The 19,274-nt window shown below is 41.3% G+C and overlaps 2 protein-coding genes across 2 annotated transcripts in view; one reads left to right on the plus strand and one right to left on the minus strand.

Moving 5' to 3' along the window:
- The window catches only part of LOC126567260 (uncharacterized), a 145,340-nt gene that overhangs the window by 28,952 nt on the left and 97,114 nt on the right, over window positions 1-19,274 (minus strand). The gene's annotated exons all lie outside the window — the stretch shown is intronic.
- The window catches only part of LOC126558417 (leucine-rich repeat-containing protein 58), a 289,270-nt gene continuing 277,077 nt past the window's right edge, over window positions 7,082-19,274 (plus strand). The window contains exon 1 of the mRNA XM_050214430.1: window positions 7,082-7,086. The gene's annotated coding sequence lies outside the window, so the exon portion shown is untranslated. The remainder of the gene's footprint in view (window positions 7,087-19,274) is intronic.

Here is a 19,274-nt window from a genome sequence, read left to right on the forward strand (position 1 = left end):
TGGTTCGCTCTCGTGGTTCTAAAATGGCGTTCTAAAGGTGCTTCGTTTTCTGGCAATGTAGTTAAATATACTCCAAAGCTAAAGGACAAATTACAAACGCTTTTCTCGCATGCCTTAAAACATCTACACAGCCCCAGGCTTTATTTCACAAGAGCGGTCACATTTAAATGCATTTGAATTAAAACAAAATCTGTCATGGGTTTAAAATAATGTCAAATACGACATTTGACATCTGTCTAAAATTTTCAACAGTCCGGTCAGTCTAGTAGTCCAAACGTAACACATGGCAACCATGCCTAACTGACGGAAAACTCGAAATACCACGCATATGCGAATATTCCACACCACACAACAACGATGTGCAACATGCGGATTAGGACGTACCACGAAAAGAATCGATCCAAAAGATGAGCTGCACGCTTTCGCAAGCAAAGTGAAGTGTTACCTTACCGTACGTACCCCAACTGGCGCTCTGATGTTGGTTGATGCTTCTCATCACAACTTTCAATGATTCGATAATACACACGCATCGACGACGGTGTCAGTACATCTGTCAGACCATCTAAACCATCAAAGCAATATCAAGTGGTTTGCAGTGTCTACGGATTGGTTTGCTTTCGTTAGGCAGCGCTTTCGCGAGAGCTATCGGTTCGGGTGAAGAATAAGGTTCGACAACAGATCTACGACAGCAGATCGCGTCCCGTTTGAAGGGCATTGAAGCTTGAACGCTGCTAACGATATGCACTCGTGTCTCTAATTACTGCATCTTTGCTTTTTGAAATTAAAATCACCACAATTATTTGTGTTTGATTATTATCCATCGATCAGATGGACAAACATTATTTTTGTTTCTGTAAAGAGAAAAGGTCACTAAGGGAGGGTTTACATAATTTCTGCAATTTTTTCAAAGAATTGCTTAAGAATTTTGAAACGCCTGAACCTGATATAAGATGAGCAGAAAAGTAAGGATTCTGGAAATGCTTCTTCCTCGTACATGTACGATGGAAAACGATAATTACACTACAAACTGTACCAGCACCGCCACCACCACTACCATCGTCAGCTTCATCATCATCATCATCATCATCATCTAGACGGATTACTATCTTTGGCAATTAAACCGTGATAAAAGCGGTTCGAGAGGATGTGCAACAAAACAAGAGCACGGACTCGCGCGGGTTCGCCGATAGAAAAGACAAAAAAGTTGAATTCCCGTTTTCGCAAACGAGCCCGAACCAAAGACGTGCTGTTCCTTTTTTTCCCGTTCCCGTTCGTCTGCCCAAAAGCAGCCACAGCAGCACGGTACGACCACCGTCAGTCTACTATTACCCCGCTGCAGAACGCGGTCTGCGGCAAGTGGCAACAGGGTGGCGGGCAGAAAGGGCAAAGCCTCATGGTCGCGAACCGAAATCCGGTTGATGACAAAGTCACCAAATGGCACATCAGAAATGCACCCCTCGGGCCCAACCCCTTTTTCGTCCCAAACCCGCTTTAATGCGTGCATGTGTGTGTGTGTGTGTGTACGTGATCGTACGAGAGTTCCAGCTTCAAGAAACCATCCATCAGAACGAACGGATGGAAGAAATTAATATGGAGAATGTGAAGGCAAACAAAAAAAAAATGCTGCCTCGCATCAGTACCAACCGGAGACAGCAAAGTAGGGTTTTGGGGGGCGGTATCGCGGGGAAAACCCTCCAGCTCGATGGCCCCAAAGGAGATGAAGGACGGAAAATGAACGAACGAAATAACAAAAAAATATCCCCACACACACACACACACACGCACAGCAGCCGCACGATGACCAACCGGGAGGGAAAGGAACTGGGAGAACGAACCCCGGCAACAGCGTCAAATGGTCGAAAGCAGCCACCAAAGTGCATCGCACGCCTTGTAAAGACGTTCGGAGGGGTGAAGAGGTGGGTTGGGAGGGTGACCGTGGGAGAGGGGTGGGGGGGAGGGCACAAGGGCTGAAAATTGTAAGACGAAAAGCAACGACGCAAGAAACGCTGGGCCGCGTCGCCGTGCGGCTCTCATCATCGGCACAAATATGGTTGCCTTGCCAGAACCAACGAATTCTGCCTTGTGCGAGGTTAGTTTTGTTTGGCATTTTTGTTCTTTTTCCTTTTGCTTTATGCTGGTGTTGCTGCTTTTTTTTGTTGTTGTTGCTCTTGCAATGCTGCCCTTTTCTGCTTCGATTGCTTCTTCTCTTCGCTTTATCGTTTTATCAACTCTCTTTTTTGTGAACAACTTTTTAGGATGGTAGAAGTTCCTTCTGATTCCTCCGCTTTCTTGCTTTTTTTTTTTGCTGTTTCTAGCTAATGTTTCAGCCATTTTGTGATGTTTTGGGATTCTTTTTTTTGTAACTTTACATCTTTACAGCTACATTGTATAAAATTTCTTATTTTATTTCCAACAATCGAATAAGTTATGAAGGGATATTGTCATTAATTTAAATTTTACAATACTTTTTAAAACTAACTTAATGCTTATTTTCTATTACACAACTGTACTCTAACTGTTGTTTTTGTCACCAAAAAAACAACTTAACTTTGCACATTATTTAAAGCGATTCTCATCACTCATCACGCTTTATCTCTATTTGTAGTTTTTGTTTTCTAAAAACCTCAATTCTTGTATTTTAATTTTTTAGATTTCTTGATGGGGGCGGTTCGGTGGTGTTGGCGACAGTGGCGCCGGTTTTCAAACGGTAGGACCGGGGTTCAAATCCCATCCGGACGCACCCTCCCGCCGTAGTGAGGCATGACCTTAGAGGTCATTAAGCAAAGAAGAATAAGATTACTTGTATTTTGTATTAATCAATTGGATCATTCTTACGCGCTCCCACACAATACGAGAATTTTGTTTAAAATGACAACCGAATTTTGTTTGAATTTTACATATGAAGGTTCAGAATTTAGTATAAGTTATTTAAAAAGAAAATTATTGTATGTTTTGCTCTTGTTTTAAGTATTCTACGTCTTAACTAAACGATTTCGTAGATCATGAAGGCTGGCTTACGAGACTTACCACAAGATAATACGAAGTTGGATAAACATTCCATCTCTACAGTGGGTCTTAATGAACTCCGGACCTGTCATGTGAAGAATGGTGTCGGTGGCCGCCTTACCCCCGAGCCGGGGGTTAGCTAGCTAATGTTGATATTGATGTGTTGATAACTGTCGTCTAAATTCGTTCCATCTCTGGATTAAATCTGGATCAATGCAGTCTTAATCATTGAACATTCATAGTTTGATTAGCCGATCGCTCATATCCATTGCAATTTAAGCCACAAATCTGATTTATTACGTTTAACTTCTAGAGCAACCCCAAATGTAGGTGCTAAAGTATGGATAATAAGAGACTTTGACGACGATTTGTCCCTTTGAAACCTTTGAATTGGTCTCTCGTTCGATCGGTTCAAGGTTATTGGATTCTGGAAGGAATAGAACTGCCTCCTTGGAGGGATCCAACTCATTAGCTTCAACTTCCGTCCGAAAGACATACTATTGATTCATTCCTTCCGTACAAATCGTAGTTGCCAAGTTCACTTGAAATCATCCACATCTGACCCTTTCATTCCCCCTGCCGGGTTACCACAGGGAAGCGTTTTGTCCCCTGCACTTTTTAATATATTTACGTCAGGCATACCCAAAACGATGTCTACTAAATATTTTGCTTTTGCCGATGAATTTGCGATGAGCTCCTCTGCTAAACTTCCAGGACCCATTACTAGAAACCTTAACCAAGCCATTCAAAAATATGTCTCGTACTGCAAAACATGGAAATTAAAAATAAACGACGATAAAACGGAGGCAACATATTTCACACGTTGCACCAGTTCAAATAAAATACCAAATCGTAATATAATGATAAACCACTCGGATATTGCATGGAACAGCCAGATATCTTATTTAGGAGTTACTTTTGATAAAAGATTGACGTTTAAATATCACTTAGAAAACAAAATTATGGGTGGAGAAAAGTCTGTAAAGTCCTTTTATTGTTTCATTAACAGGAATTCAAAACTAAACTTAAGAAACCAATTGCTACTACATAAAGCTATAATAAGACCGATCATTCTTTATGCCAGCCCGGTCTAGTCCAAATGTGCCAAATCTCACATTGCAAGACTGCAATTATTCCAAAACAAATGGCAGAGTACAAAGGATATCCATAGGAAAACAAACATACAATATCTATCTGAGTACCTCAAAATAACATACGACAAATATGTAGCAAAATGTAATACCCACCCAAATAGGGATAACATATAGATATAAGGACAAACTAGGTGATAAAATAAGCTTTGCTTTTCCACGAACTGAGTTACATAAACTAGCTAGGTTATACGGTAGATATTTAGATAGCACTTGGGCTGATAATTTATTCAACATACCTCCCTTGAAGGGTGATACACCGATCATAGCGGTCTTTCAATTTTTCTATGCCCTGTTTGAAAAAGGATTTTTCTTTTTCGTCAAAAAGGCCTCAGTTTCGGCGATCACCTCTTCATCTGACGAAAATTTCTTCCCAGCAAGCATCCTTTTGAGATTTGAGAAAAGAAAAAAGTCGCTGAAGGCCATATCTGGGGAATACGGTGGGAGGGGAAGCAATTCGTAGCCTGATTCGCGAATTTTTGCCATTGTTTTCACTGATTTGTGGCACGGTGCGTTGTCTTGATGAAACAAAACTTTTTTTTTCTTCAAATGTGGCCGTTTTTTTAGCGATTTCGTCCTTTAAACGCTCCAATAACTTGATATAGTAGTCGCTGTTAATGGTCTTTCCTTTCTCAAGATAGTCGATGAAGATTATTCCTTGCGCATCCCAAAAAACTGACGCCATAACCTTGCCAGCTGATTGTTGAGTTTTTCCTCGCTTTGGAGCAGGTTCATCGCGTCCAGTCCACTCAGCTGATTGTCTATTTGACTTTGGAGTGTAGTGATGAAGCCAAGTCTCATCCATGGTGACATACCGACGCAAAAACTCGCTAGAATTTCGCTCAAACAGCTCCAAATACTGCTCCGAATCATCAACTCGTTGTTGTTTCTGGTCAAATGTGAGCTCGCGCGGCACCCATTTTGCACAGAGCTTACTCATACCCAAATATTCGTGAACGATATATCCAACACGTTCCTTGGATATTTTTATTGTGTCAGCTATCTCGATCAACTTTATAGTTCGGTTGCTTTTGATAATTTTGTGAATTTTTTTAACGTTTTCCTTTGTAACCACTTCTTTTGGGCGTCCATTGTGTCCACCGTCTTCAGTGCTCATTTCACCACGTTTAAATTTAGCATACCAATATTTTTTTAGTTGATTTTGGTGGAGCAGAGTCCAAAAACTCCTTATCAAGCCAATTTTTGACTTCAACTGTATTTTTCCCCCATCAAAAAACAATATTTTATCAACACGCGAAATTCCTTATTATTAGGTTATTATCCAAGTGCTGTCAAATTTTGACAGAACTCGTTTCAAGGTTAATACTAACAACGAAAAAAGGGATTTGAATTTACAAGCGCCCTCTATGTGTCAGGCAAGACAATTATCAGCCGACCTGTTAGGTTATAGATAACTATCTCGGAGGTATCGTATGAAGTTTGATCTGTGTTGTTGGTTCTCTTATCATTGTAAGCTCATCACGAAACAGCTCAATGTCTTTCGTTAGTGTGCTGGACAACTCTATTGATGCTTTTACGGACTAATTTCGAACAAATGCTAATGACACCAGCAAGCTGTTAATCGATGTTCGATGTTTCCTAACTTTAAATGATTTGAGTCTTTAACTTTCTGATAAATTTTAATGTATCATGTTCTTATTTTTTATTAACAAATTAAAAATGTATATAATTTTCTGTAGTTGATAAAGAGTTTCTTGCAAATTTGAACTCTCTAAAATTATGTTAGTTGTTTCTTTGTTGAAAGTGGTCTGATCTTATGTTTCAAACTAATCTAAATTTTAAATATTATCCTGTCGTTGTGTTGTCTTCAAAGTATTTCATAACTGTAGATAAAAATATAAACAAATCTACATTTTTTGTGGCTAGTTTGTCTTTAGAATTTTATCCTATAATTAATTTGGTATTTACTGCTTAATCCAAATTAAGCTTAGACGATGTTCCTGACACAACCCAAACAATATTTTGTGCGCCCATTAATTCGCGAGAGATGATTAAAATAAAGATGAAACCCTTTCTTGAACTCGTTGAAGTACATTCTCATTTTGACACTATTTACTATTGAAACCATTTCATATGCTTTAAAATAATCATATTGTTGGGTTGCATAAAAGATGCAAATGCAAGAAATGCCTGCCAGCTGCCAGTCAAAATTCCACACAGAAACCACTTATTTTTACCACGCACTGCACCAACCAAACCGTTGTTAAAATCCTCCCTCACAAAGATCATTCAACGCACGCTGTGATGCGTGATCGTAAAAAAAAAATGTTGCTCTTCTTTTCTTTTTTTTTGTGTATTTTGAGAATCGACACGAGAAAGGCAGTATGAATGTTTGCTCTTTCTCCCCACACAACGGCTCTACGATTCTTTTATCGTCATCTTTTCGCTTCGGCCATTTGCTTTACCACCGCCCGCCATCATCATCGTCATACCCTCCCCCCCACCACGGGGGATCGCGATCGTTCCGCGGCTTTTCTGGCGTCGAAAATGATGATGATCATGATGATAATTTTACAAACGAAAAAAATGCAAATCAACACACGTGCATGTGTGTGTGTGTGTATGATGCTGAAACGTTGCGGTCGTTTTCCAATCGGGTGCATGTTTTTTTTTTTTGTCTGGCATTTTTGTGAACTCCGCCGCGGTGTGTGTGTGGCTGCGGATATACGCCTGTGTGTACATTCTAATAATTCGTTTCCTTTCGGTGACGAGCGCTGGAGCTCTTCACAAACCAACCAATTTACCCACACCGACGGCTCCAACGATCATGCTTTGCTGCCTTTTTGGTATGAGTCGAAACGCGATCATCGTTTTCGCTTCGTTTCGGTTACATATTCTGCTCATATTCGTTGTTTACCGGCGTACGGTGTTCTGGGTGCTTTATGTTCTATCATGAACGCTGCCCCACGTGAATTTTGCGTGTGGGAAGGTGTGTGTTTGTGTGTATGAGTGAGGGGTGTTTTTGCATTTTTCTGTTGTTGTTGTTGTTTTCTTTCCATATTTCATTTAAAGTCTCTGCATCCGCACACCAACACGGCAGCGAGGCTTTCGCCCGCATCGAAAACCGTTCCCGAAATGAATGCGCAATTTTTCAGTACCGAATGCAACACAGCAGCACAAGCCATTGACCCCCACGATCGTTCGCTCGAATGTGTGTGGTGTTTGCTATGCGAGTTTGGTGTAGGTCGTGTACCAAGTTTCGGGATGGATTACGGAAGAATAAGCGCCATAGAATTTTTTTTTTGTATGACAAATAAACGAGAAAACTTGTTGACACTATTTTACCCAATACAAATTATACTTCACTTTAATCTGCATAATGTTCTATGAAGGAAACGAGTACTCAGAACATTAAAATAGAGTAAACTACATGACATCTACTGTACTGCACCTATCGTCCAATCGAAGTTATTTTACCGTTTAGAACTTATCACCGACTAAATCACACACACACACACACAAACCAAACCACAAGAAGGATTCTAACGAGTTGATTTTGATTGACAGCCTCAAACAGGCTCGCCTTCCTCCCTTGGCAGAGGTTCAACAAACAACGGACAAGGAACGAGGTAAGGAAGTCACGTAAATTGAATTTCAGCACCTTCCGCACAACAGGGTTACGATATCCTTTCCTTCCGTTCCTGCTTTGGTAGGGTTGGATAGGATTGTTGGGGGACCCGAAGTCCTCTACACATGCATGTCGTTTTAGACGTGAGCTCTGCGTTTATGGCAATCTCGATGCAACTTCACTTAAGGGTAACCGGTGTCGAAACAGACAGGTTCGATTATGTTAACAAATTCTCCATTTTCCCTGCCAGCAAAAAAAAAAAACAAAATAGATGCTTCCATCCAATCCAATCAACAAGTGTGCGAGAGAGCGTATTGCCAACAAGCTTCGTTCTTAATTATTTCAAATTTGACGTTGTTTTGAATTGTTTTATGCTATTGCTTCGCTTGCTTATTACTCATGGAACTATTCTCAACAACACCAAATTAAATTATTATAATCTTTTTAGGCCCAACAGGCCTCGCAACACACTCGCATTGCTCCAGTCATGCACCAAGAAACACAGACAAACACACAGCCAAGGAACGGAGCAAGAGGGCCGTGAGTCAATTTCGGAAACACTGCCATCTGCCTCTGCGAATCTGTGTGTGTGTGTGTGTATGTGCCTACAGCCCCCCCGAACCTCAACACGGTCACAGTTGCCGTAGGTCAAAAAAGTCTGCAATGAATGCGAACGAAACGAAAACCCCAAAAGAAGGGACACAACGATAAAGCCTCACACCAAGAGAGACGCTTGTCGAGGTATGGGGGGGGGGGAGGACGTTTGGGGCGACGGCAACAAACAACCAAACCAAACGATGCCTCCTCTTCTGCGCTTCGCAAACTGATCACACATACGCACGCAAAAGCACGCGAAACGAAGCAAAGTGGAGGGTTAAGAAGTGCAAGAGCAAAAGCCGGGAGAAGAGTGCGTGAGCGAGGAAGCGTGCAGCGCCAAAACCAAACAAAAAAAAAAAAAACACACGTCCTCAGTGTTTGTTTCCTTCGCCGGGCCACTCGGCTCACGGTTCACCCATACCACCCCCGCCACCCGGGGGTCTGTTTTTTTGGTTTTGAATGGAACGGCACACAAAAAGAAGCGCAGACTGCACTTATGCATTTTGCGAACAAAAAATTGCTCTGCCAATTTTGCACACAAACACACACTCACAATCATACGCACAGACAGTTCAGGAGGTTTGGCGGAATGTTAGATCGGTGTCCACGGGAGGGAGGTAAACAAACGAGTTTTGTCGTCATTATTGCATCTTTGGAACGGTCGACAAGGAGTGTGTGTGTGTGTGTGCGTGTGAGCATTATTCAAAAATACTAACGCATCCCAAAATACGCCGTTTACGCATTATCATGGCCGGTTGGGAATAAGTTTACGGTGAATCTACCAGTTTTCCCACATCGGAAATGCAGTATGCAATTTGTAGCATAAGAAAGTTAAAATGTTGTGTCTAGTTACATATTTACTTACTTATCAGGCGCTACAACCGCTTTGCGGTCTTGGCCTGCTGCAGCAGAATCCGCTTACCACGCCTCCTCTGTCCGTGTGGATGGCCTAAAAGGATTTTCTGAGCTGGGTCGCCCGGTGCACGACGGTGAGGTCGTCATACAGTTCGTACAGCTCGTCGTTGTAGTGGCTCCTCCATTGTCCTTCCACACACACGGAGCCAACGATCCTTCTGAGCATCTTCCTCTTGAACGCGGTTAAGAGGGCTTCGTCTATTTTGGATAGGGTCCTAGTCTCAGAGGCGTATGTGAGTACTGGCACTATAAAGGTACGATACAGTCCCAGCTTCGACCGTCGCGACAGATTTTTTTTAGGTGAGATGTTTCCTCAGGCTGCAGAATGACATCAACCCCACGTAGTTCCGTATTTCTTAGTAGGGCCACTCATGGTGCCACCATCAATTTGGTCTTTGCCTCGTTAATCTGAAACCCGAGGTTTTCTGCCGCCTGCTCAATCCTTTGGTAGGCCTCTGCTACCTGGGAAAGCCACAGACCAATGATGTCTATATCATCAGCGTATGCCAGGATTTGGGTTGACTTATAGAAGATGGTTCCCGAAGCCTCCACCTCCGAATCACGGATGGACCTCTCTAGCACCAAGTTGAATAGGAGACAGGCGAGCCCATCTCCCTGACGCTGGTCATGTTCATTCTAAAACAAGCCTGATCAGTTTAGTCAGGATTCCAAAAGAGCTTATCATGGGCTCGTAGAGTTTTACCCTGGATCATATGCTGTCACGGTTGCCATGTGGTCGAGAGAAGAAATTATTCGGACGGTCGTCATGTGGTGGGGAAGAAGAATTTCGTTCACGGACACCTTGTCCTGAGGAAGAAGGAACTCGGACTTACATTGATTTGATCTATGTGCTTGCTATGCATGAAGTTACTTGTTTGTGTTTTGTTGTTTTGTGTTGAATTACTTATCCTTGAAATCTGTGAAGAGTCTTCTGTGTCATCTTCTCCAAGATTTGCCGCATGGTGGTTGTGTCTAGTATGTTTTATTTTTATTCTTTGTTTGAATTGAAATGAAAGTGAGATATTTATTTCTTTTGCACAGTAGGTTTATTCATTCCAAAATTTGAAACAATAAAACCCTAAAAGGAGTCAAGTTTTTGGTACTTGAATCAAGCTTAATTAATTAATTTACATTTCATGAACAGTCTTATGGATGTCTCTCTAATTGTTTCCTTCGTTTGCATCAGATTGAAGAGAAAGTTCATCATAATCGGTTTCTTAATTGATGCAACGATGTCCTTGTTTGCTTAAGACATTACAAGTGTCAAGCTTTACAAGTGAAAACTAAATAAAATATCGTCCCCAAAATCTGCCTGCTGAAACACAGACAGAAGCAGCTCTCTCTTCCATTAGAACTTGTAGGAAAAATGTTTGAAATTTTTACCTCAAACAGAGAAGAAAGAGAAGAACAGATCCGTCTTTTCAAATGACTCTTTCTTCTACTTAGGATCCATTTGGTCGCTTTTGGGGCCTGAAGTCATTAATCAGCGGGCCTCCTCAAGCTTTTCAAGCTGCCAACTATCAAACTTATGTTCTATGATGAAGATATATCCTTGCAAAACTCAATATAATTGTAACCTGACAGGGGAAAGTAAGGATTTTGTTGATCTTATCAGAAATAGTTATTGGATAAGCTGGACGCCAACAGTAGATATTTAGAGATTAATTATCCACAAGGATGGCAGACAAATTTCGTTCACCATTTCTCGTATCCTTGATTAAGCTCTTCTTTCAATCCTTTTGAGTACGGAAATATTCGGATGGGATTCGATACAGGTACGTCTGTGTTTGCTACTGGTATGGATAAATTATTCGAGTCGAGTCAAACAAAACATGTGCCTGCCTGATGCACCATTGATTCGAATACCGGAACTGTCGAACGTTCACACTCAAACACACCGTGACCGTTGCTGTGACTACGGGACAACGAGGTGAGATCGTTCTCGCGGAATGCATCAGTTTGGCAAATGTATACACATGTGTTTACGGGATATGAAGCGAAAGCGAAAGTTATTTCTGTCCGTTTTTGCCCCGTTTGCAACAGCAACAAAATGCAAACAAGCACAACAACAAACAAAAAAAAAACGCTGCACACTACTGTTGACCTTGTGTGGGGTTGTCGAACGTGGCCAACCTTTCGTCGGTCACGCTGCTCGATTTTCAATCGAGCACAGTGGTCCAATATTTTGACATTTCGCATCTCTCTTCCTGCGTAGCGAACGAACGCAACTTTGGGGCTTGGTGATGTGGTGGTGTCCGTGTCCTGAAGGATAAATTGTGATGTGATAATATCAAAAGCGGGTGTTTTCCATCTCGCAACGTGAAGGTGAGGCTTACGCACATTTTTATGATCAAAAAATTCAACCTCCACCCTTCTTCAGTTTTCGATCACCCCCGTATGCCCGTTGGCGGTGGGGTGAACGATAATATTTTATCTTTTCTCTTTTATTTTTGCGTAGTCTCTACGACGACAGCAAAGGAAGGAAAGGAAGGAAGCTTACACCTTCCGTAGTGCGCCCAGGAATCCAACACGATTACGAGATGGAGCCTTCCATGCTTTCTTAACCTCACATCATTGTCAACTACGGCTTGGTTGCTGCTTTTGACGCTGCTATTATGATTCTGCATACAGCATGGGTGCACACTGCCGTAAATGGCAACGACAGCCTTCAAGGTTTGTAGGATTTTCTTCATTTTTTTTTTGAACATTTTATGACCCATAATGGGGTTTTCTTTTGTTTTCGCCCCCTTTTTTTCCCATCCCAAGTCCCCTCTGCCCAAGTGTTGAGAGTTGCTTCCTGGCCAGCTTTTTTTCTTCTCTTGTGCGTATCAATACCCATCTGACGCAGCATGTTGTGCAATCCGGGGGAGGGGAGGGGGGGACGCAAATCATGGATCCCGAATACGGATGACCTCATTTTCAGGGTCCTTATATTTTCGAGCCTCCGATGCTCGTTGGACTGGGGTGACATTTACGAATGACCGACTTTTTTACGCTCTTTTTTCCATTAACCTTTACGACGGTATGGATTTCGAGTATGTTGCATAATTAATAAAAAATGGTAGATTCTAAAGAAATGATCATAAAGCATTATGAATTGTTAACAAAATCTAATAAGATGTTCGAAATTGGAGCTACACTCCATGTGTTTCTTCGCCTCAGTGCATTAAGACATATCCATTAACAAAATGAAACTTGCTAATAAGATTATTATATTATCAGTAGCAAATAAAAAAAAGGCAGCTCAATCGCAATGATGGTACGATAAAAACAACATCAACGAACGAATTTTCCTCGCCAGTCGAGTCGAGGAAAAGCAGAAGTTTACGCTACCCGTCGTCATTGTCGTCGGGAAACCCTTCCAGTGTGCCATCCAAATGTCAATCGCCCCGTAATTTAAGCTCATTACTTCTCCCACCAAAGTACTCCTGCGCGTCGCCTTGTCCTCCCACCCTTGAGGGACCAACACCCACCAGTCCTAATCCAACCGTATCGTTGACGACGCTCGCGGGAGGTTTGCAACGACTGGTTGCAATTTTTCCATACCATCATCCGCCACCGACCGTAGCCGAATGGAGGTTTCCGTTATGTTTCCTACTCCCGAAACGAACCGCCCCACCCGAACTAATGGCCAAAGCAGCAACAGAAGAAGAGCGACAACGATGACAATGATGATAGCAAACTCCACCCGAAAACCATCATCAAAAACTACATTCAGCTGCTACCCCTTCTTGTCGGACATCCGCACACCTCGCACACATACACACACTACCCCAACCTACCCTGGTGGAGCATTAGACCGAGGTAGTTAAATGACAATCACAAAGAGCTTCGTCTGGTCGTGTTTGTAGTGAACGGTCGCCCAAACGCTAACATAACCTAACCCAATGTACTATCTGTTGAGACTGGCAGCAAACGAAAGGGAGAGAGAGAGAGAGAGATAGACAGGTCGGGAGGATTGTGGACTGAACAAAATTGACGAACAAACATCACCACCAATGTTGCTCTTGTCTAATGGTGCTCCATCAAACTGAAAAATAATCGTTTTTTAAAATAGTTTTCTTTATCGATTTCCTCTAGGATGAAGGATTTTAATAATTTTTGCTAAAATTTTTATATAGCATCAATTTGAAAGTTCTCTATATTTTTCAATAATCTAACAAACACAAACAATCCTGAGTTGAACTTGAACAATTTGCAAATGCATTTGGTTACACGATCCATACACCTGATGCACACTTTCCAGCCTACCCACCCAAAGTGAGACTAATTGTTTCGGTGTATGAGTTCGGTATCATAATAGATGGTAGATAATAGTCCCTTCCGTCACTGTAACAATTACCTAAGCCGCGTAACTGTGGCAGTAGTGGAACGGTGGCTTATTCCACTTCCACCATTACGAGGCTATCCCATTTCCCAACGAGGATATTACATCGGAAAGCAAACATCACCAAATCTGGCTCTGCGATTGATATGATCAGTAGATTACTGTTAGTTTAATTATTTGGCTTTCACTTAAGTTTCTAAAACGATTTAAAAGCTCAAAAAACTTGTTTTTGTGTTCTGTTTGATTGCTTAAGGTTTGTTTGTACTACAACATCTAATTTAAACCAAATAAATGGCTTGGACGGTACTGGTTGAGTCCAAATGTTAGAACGAATTACTGCTACTTTAACATTTCTTGCAGTGCCTGGTACACGACCACATATAGAAGCTTTTGGAAATTTTATCAAGAATACTGCTAGAACAAATTGAAGTGTTCAAACCAGGACCGGGGTTCAAAACCCGTTTGGATCGTCCGTAGTTGAGGACTGACTATACAACTACGTGGTATCAGCAAGTCTAGTAAGCCATTTCGATGGCCGGGGTGACGTAGTAGGTCCTTAAGACAAGAAGAAGAAGGCCTTTGTGTTGGCGTGGGGGGCCAAGACCTTTAGAGTAGTGATGAGAAAAACGGCTCCGGAAATGTCGGTTTGTTGAACGTACAGCTTTGATATCAAACATTTTCTCTCTCATGGCTTTATTTACATTTTGCACTCTCAGACGCTTTTAGTAGGCGCGCTTTATTTTGACAGGTAAATTGGTTATCGCTCATTTAGTGCGGTTCATAATTTATTTGGATGAGAAAACATCACAAAATTTGTAAAATTCGACAATACATACAGTCAATATCCGACTTACGCGGTACTCGAGTTACGCGGATTCGGAGATAAGCGGATTTTCAAGTTTGGCAGCATGTTGGGTTTAGTATACCAAATTAAGTTCTCCACCTGGGAATTGTCAAAAGTCATTAGTAGCATTCATGAAGAGGACGCATTTTGTTCCTTGAATCCTTATTTAACAACTATAAAAAATTGCAAGTATCCGTAATAAAAGTGAATTACGAATGAAATGTGCTATTACAATCTCCGATAAACTCAGCATAATCAAACTGCATGAAGGTGGAAAAAGTTTTGTATTTGATATTTTTATTACATTGATCATTAATTCCTTACAAAGCATAAATTGAATAGTGAATGTTTCTGAAACATGACAAGACTTAAATAAATATGTTGTTTATAAATAAATCAACCAAAAATATTCGTTTTGTTTCGTTTGGTGCAATAATGCTTCAAAACAATACTCATTGTATCCAAATCAACGGATAAATTCAATATTTGAATTCTTTCATAACATGGACACAAGAACTCGACCCCTGGATACGAAGTATAAACTATATGGCAGTATTCGAGTTACGCGGATATTTGAGATACACGGATTTTTCCGGTCCCCATTATTCGCGTAAGCCGGGAAGTAACTGTACTAAATAATATCCAATATGAGCAGGACCAACCCATGTTATTATTATACTAAAATTTTAATTAATTATGTTTGTTTAAGTTACAATTTAGTATGAAAAAAAATCATTTTGATTCTGCTATTTGTTATCTTGTTTTGTCTTTTTTTCCAATGCGCAAAACATTCTGAGATTCAGCAAAAAAAAACTGCTCTTTGTCGGTGTTTAGGTGTGCGTATTGAATTTTGGCTGTGTAGTATAATCGATTTGACACATTTTACAACGGTCGGAAAAAATGAGTTCGGATCGACATTTATACTTTGTTACAATGCTACAAAAAGCGTACAAAAATAAGAGAAAAAAATTTAATATCAAAGCTGTCAACCGACCGACTCCTGAGCCGCTGGTACCGAACCGGCGCAGGAACCGTTGGTTTGGGACCGGCTCCGGAGCCGTGGGTGCGCTCCGGAGCGCCCATCACTACGCTACAATTACAGAAAAAGTTAATAAGTTATAAATAAATAAGATAAAATTTCTTTCCTCTTCTGTATCAACTTTTTTGCTTTATATTTCTGCCTTTATGGTCGTTAAGTCTTTCAGTTATATTCATGTACTTTAAATGATTGTAGACAGAGCTTAGCATTCATTAATTTAAATACTGTAGAACATAACATATTTTTGTAGTCACGAAAATACAGTGTCTTTCACAGCTGCTCGCTTACCGTTCAAGCAAATACCCTTTTCGTAGCCTTTCGATCGAATGATTGACGATAGTAGTAATTTAGTTCATAATCAACCTGTGCCTCCATCGAACCTAGACCTAGTGCTCCTAGTGCATCGATGCATCTAGCGGTGCATGCAAATACAAAACCTTAGACAAGACGAATAGCAGCACTAGCAGCAGGAGTGGCTCCAAGAGCGCAAACGAGAAAAGAAAAACCGAACCGAATGGCAAAGAAACGTCCATATGCCGTCTATTTTAGGTCAAGTTCGCGCTCAACGTTGAATCGTACTGCAATGGACCGATTTCTTTGGGTTGAAGCTAAAGCTCGAATGTATCGCTCAAAAGGTAAATGAAAAGAAAAAAAAACGATCGCAGGTTGAGATGCAAGTGGTCGTGGATGCATTTGAACATGGTGGGAGATGCATAAAAACAATTATATTTCTCCCCTTCCTGTGTTCGTTGGAGATGTTTGTATGCTTTTATTTGTGTAATTTGTATGCCTTATGCTGTCAATTTGAATATAACAATTAGATAATATTATGTTTAGTTAAGTTCAATTGCATGAATGAACTCAAAATTTGATAATCATCAACACACATGTAATACATTTCATTCAACACACGCAAAACTGTTTCAATAGAGCTGTAACCAAAAATCACAACCAACACAAACAAAACCGCGGTCATCAGATGCACTGCGACACGCATCACCGCAACACTTCGATGAGATCCTGCTGGTCATTACCCGATCGTCGTCGTCATCATGTCGGTCGTCGGTGTCGTCTTCGCTGTCGGCTTAAAACATAAAGAAACGAAACCATTCGCATTCTTCCTCGTTCCACAAACACATCGATCTCCTCTGCCTGGATCTTCAACCGTTCTTCCACCCTGCACGGCAACGGCAACCCGTAAACCCGTAAACCCGAACGTAACGCTAACAAAAACGAAAAACTTCATCAATCGACAAAAAAATGATACAAAACAACGCTGCAAAAACCAAACGACGAACTGCGACTGCAGACGGACGACGAAAGACGACGACGACGACGGCGAAGAAACTCATAAATAAAAATTAACTTTTGTGCGAAACGAACAACAACAACAAAAAAAAACTCCTTCAGACGAAACATAAAGATGGAGTCGCATGGCAGAAAACTCTTTACCAACTCACATCCACACACACACACACACACAAACATATACAGCCGCACGCAGTCATGCCGTTTTGCTCCACACGACACGCCAAGATGCCTCGCGCACTCTCGTTGTCATGTTCGGGCCCAATCGCCCAAATGGCAAGATGCAACAGAGTACAACGGCACCGAGCATGACCAAGGCCAAGCTATTTTTTCGGATGTCTGGTCATGCCCGCTTTCGGTGGTGAAGCGAAACTGCGCCCCAAAGCAAAGCTGCCAAAGCTGAGGACTGCCCGGAGCGCGTTTCGCTATCGTTTCGCCATTGCCGGCAGTGAGTTCTTGCTGGATTCCCTTGATTCTTGCTGCCCTACACCAACTCGAGATGCGTTTTGCGCTTTTGCACCAGAATATTTGCGCCCAACAGGAAGTGGGACTGCACACATTTGTTTGCTTGCGCAGGACAGGAATGTGCCATGGCAACGGGGGAAGAAAGAGGCTCTCGTTTGGCTTTCGTCAGAGATAAACTACTGCGCGATCGCGAAAAGCTGTTACGCGGTGGCGTGAGGGAGCGTATGCAAGTGGAAAGACTTACACGAATTCGTCGACAGACAGCAAACTGTGGTACCTTTTTCATTTTTTTTTTACGCTGATAAATTTTGATAACGATTTGATAACAGTTTATTGTAAGAAAAATGCATTTAACAATAGAATTTATTTATTTTTTCCCCTTTTTGTAATCATAGTAATAAGCAATTAATTTATCAAGTTTGATGTTTGATAAGGCATTGGGGTTTATTTTGTATTCAAAGGCAACTCTATTGCTTCTTTTACTTCCACAAACTTCTTCAAGCTTATGGCTTATGCTGCCAAGTTTTTATAATATTATCTAACTATTTTGAAATAACACCCGACTTTAGGTATCGATTGAAATAATCTAGAAAAACATTTGGAAAAACATTGAGACCACCATATGTTCACGATACATACAGCTGTGATTACTTTTACTTCCTTCCTTGCTCGCTCGCTCTTACGGCAAAATTGCATCGCGAGGAGCTCCCTAAAACGGAAAGAAAGTCAATTTATTTTACTATCATCTTTAATACATGGTACTGCAAGAAATAAATGTTCTCATGTGTTCCGATCTCAGCAACCATGCGATACAAACACTTTTTTTTGCTCGTGTGGACATTTTTATAGGGCGTATATAATCATCCTCCTGAAGGACATCGATGCACTGACCATACCGTTCCAGCACGTCTGTCCCTGGAGGGCGCCATTTAGCCTACGCTCGAAATTTTGTAATTAAATTAAGCTTGACAGACGTTGCTCGGAGCATCCGAAACCGAACCGTAATCCGAAGCGCCTTGACCGGGCAACAGTACGAGCATGGCGTACCAAGGCGAGCCGGCTAACCTCTCGTTGCTGCTGCTGCTGCTGCTGCAAATTCATCGAATTCATACGAACGCCGGTCGTCTGTCATCGACAGTCGGGAAGTGCACGTAGGAAGAAATTGAACGGCCACTAATTTTGGCGTGGGAGCTTTGGCACTGTGCGCATCTTGTTAACACCTTAAAGTGGTGCGACTGGCAGCTGAGGTGGCGCACTGTTTGCTATCGGTGGTCTTGCTTGCCACAATGATGTCCGCCATCAAATGCTCATCGGTTAATTAAGCGACTAGCAGCTACAAGAGATATACCATGGAAGATCCCAATTACAGGGTTTTTGGGAAGTATGAAACAGATCAGAGCAACCATTGCTGAAGTAGCAATGTTTATTGACATGGTAATAGAGCAGTTATTAAATATTTATAAGAAACTGAGTACCTTTACGAACTAAATTACCACATAATGCTAGAAGCAAAGCTATTGGAATGCATAAGAAACGCTCGCGCCATTTTAGATTATTCAAGGGTTCAAATGGAATAACGTTTATAACGTTTTTGCATTTGTAAGAATCACTAGAACATACTAAGATATCGAAATACAGTACTGGACAAAATAATTCATACGTTTTAACTATTCTTTCTACAAGCTCAATACTTCCTTCAATGTAATAGTTACTACAATGCTATCTTTAGGAAAGTTGTTGCCCTATCATCAGGCAATAATTTTGTAGAAGCGAAATTATTAGAATTACGCATGACTTTCTAAATATATGCTATCTTTCAGGAAAGCATGAGGATCGGCATGAACATCGGCATTTTGAACCCTAAATATTTGCTATGACCACCCTTTGCCTTCAGCACTGCTTCCAATCGATGAGGCATACATTCAACGAGATTCCGTAGATATTCTGGATCAATTTTCACCCACGCAGTTTTCAAAACATTGTTGGAGATCGATGTTTTGACGACTTTATCGTCCAAATAACACCACAAATTC

Source organism: Anopheles maculipalpis, chromosome 2RL, assembly GCF_943734695.1.
Source record: "Anopheles maculipalpis chromosome 2RL, idAnoMacuDA_375_x, whole genome shotgun sequence".
In the NCBI taxonomy this organism is placed as follows: domain Eukaryota; kingdom Metazoa; phylum Arthropoda; class Insecta; order Diptera; family Culicidae; genus Anopheles; species Anopheles maculipalpis.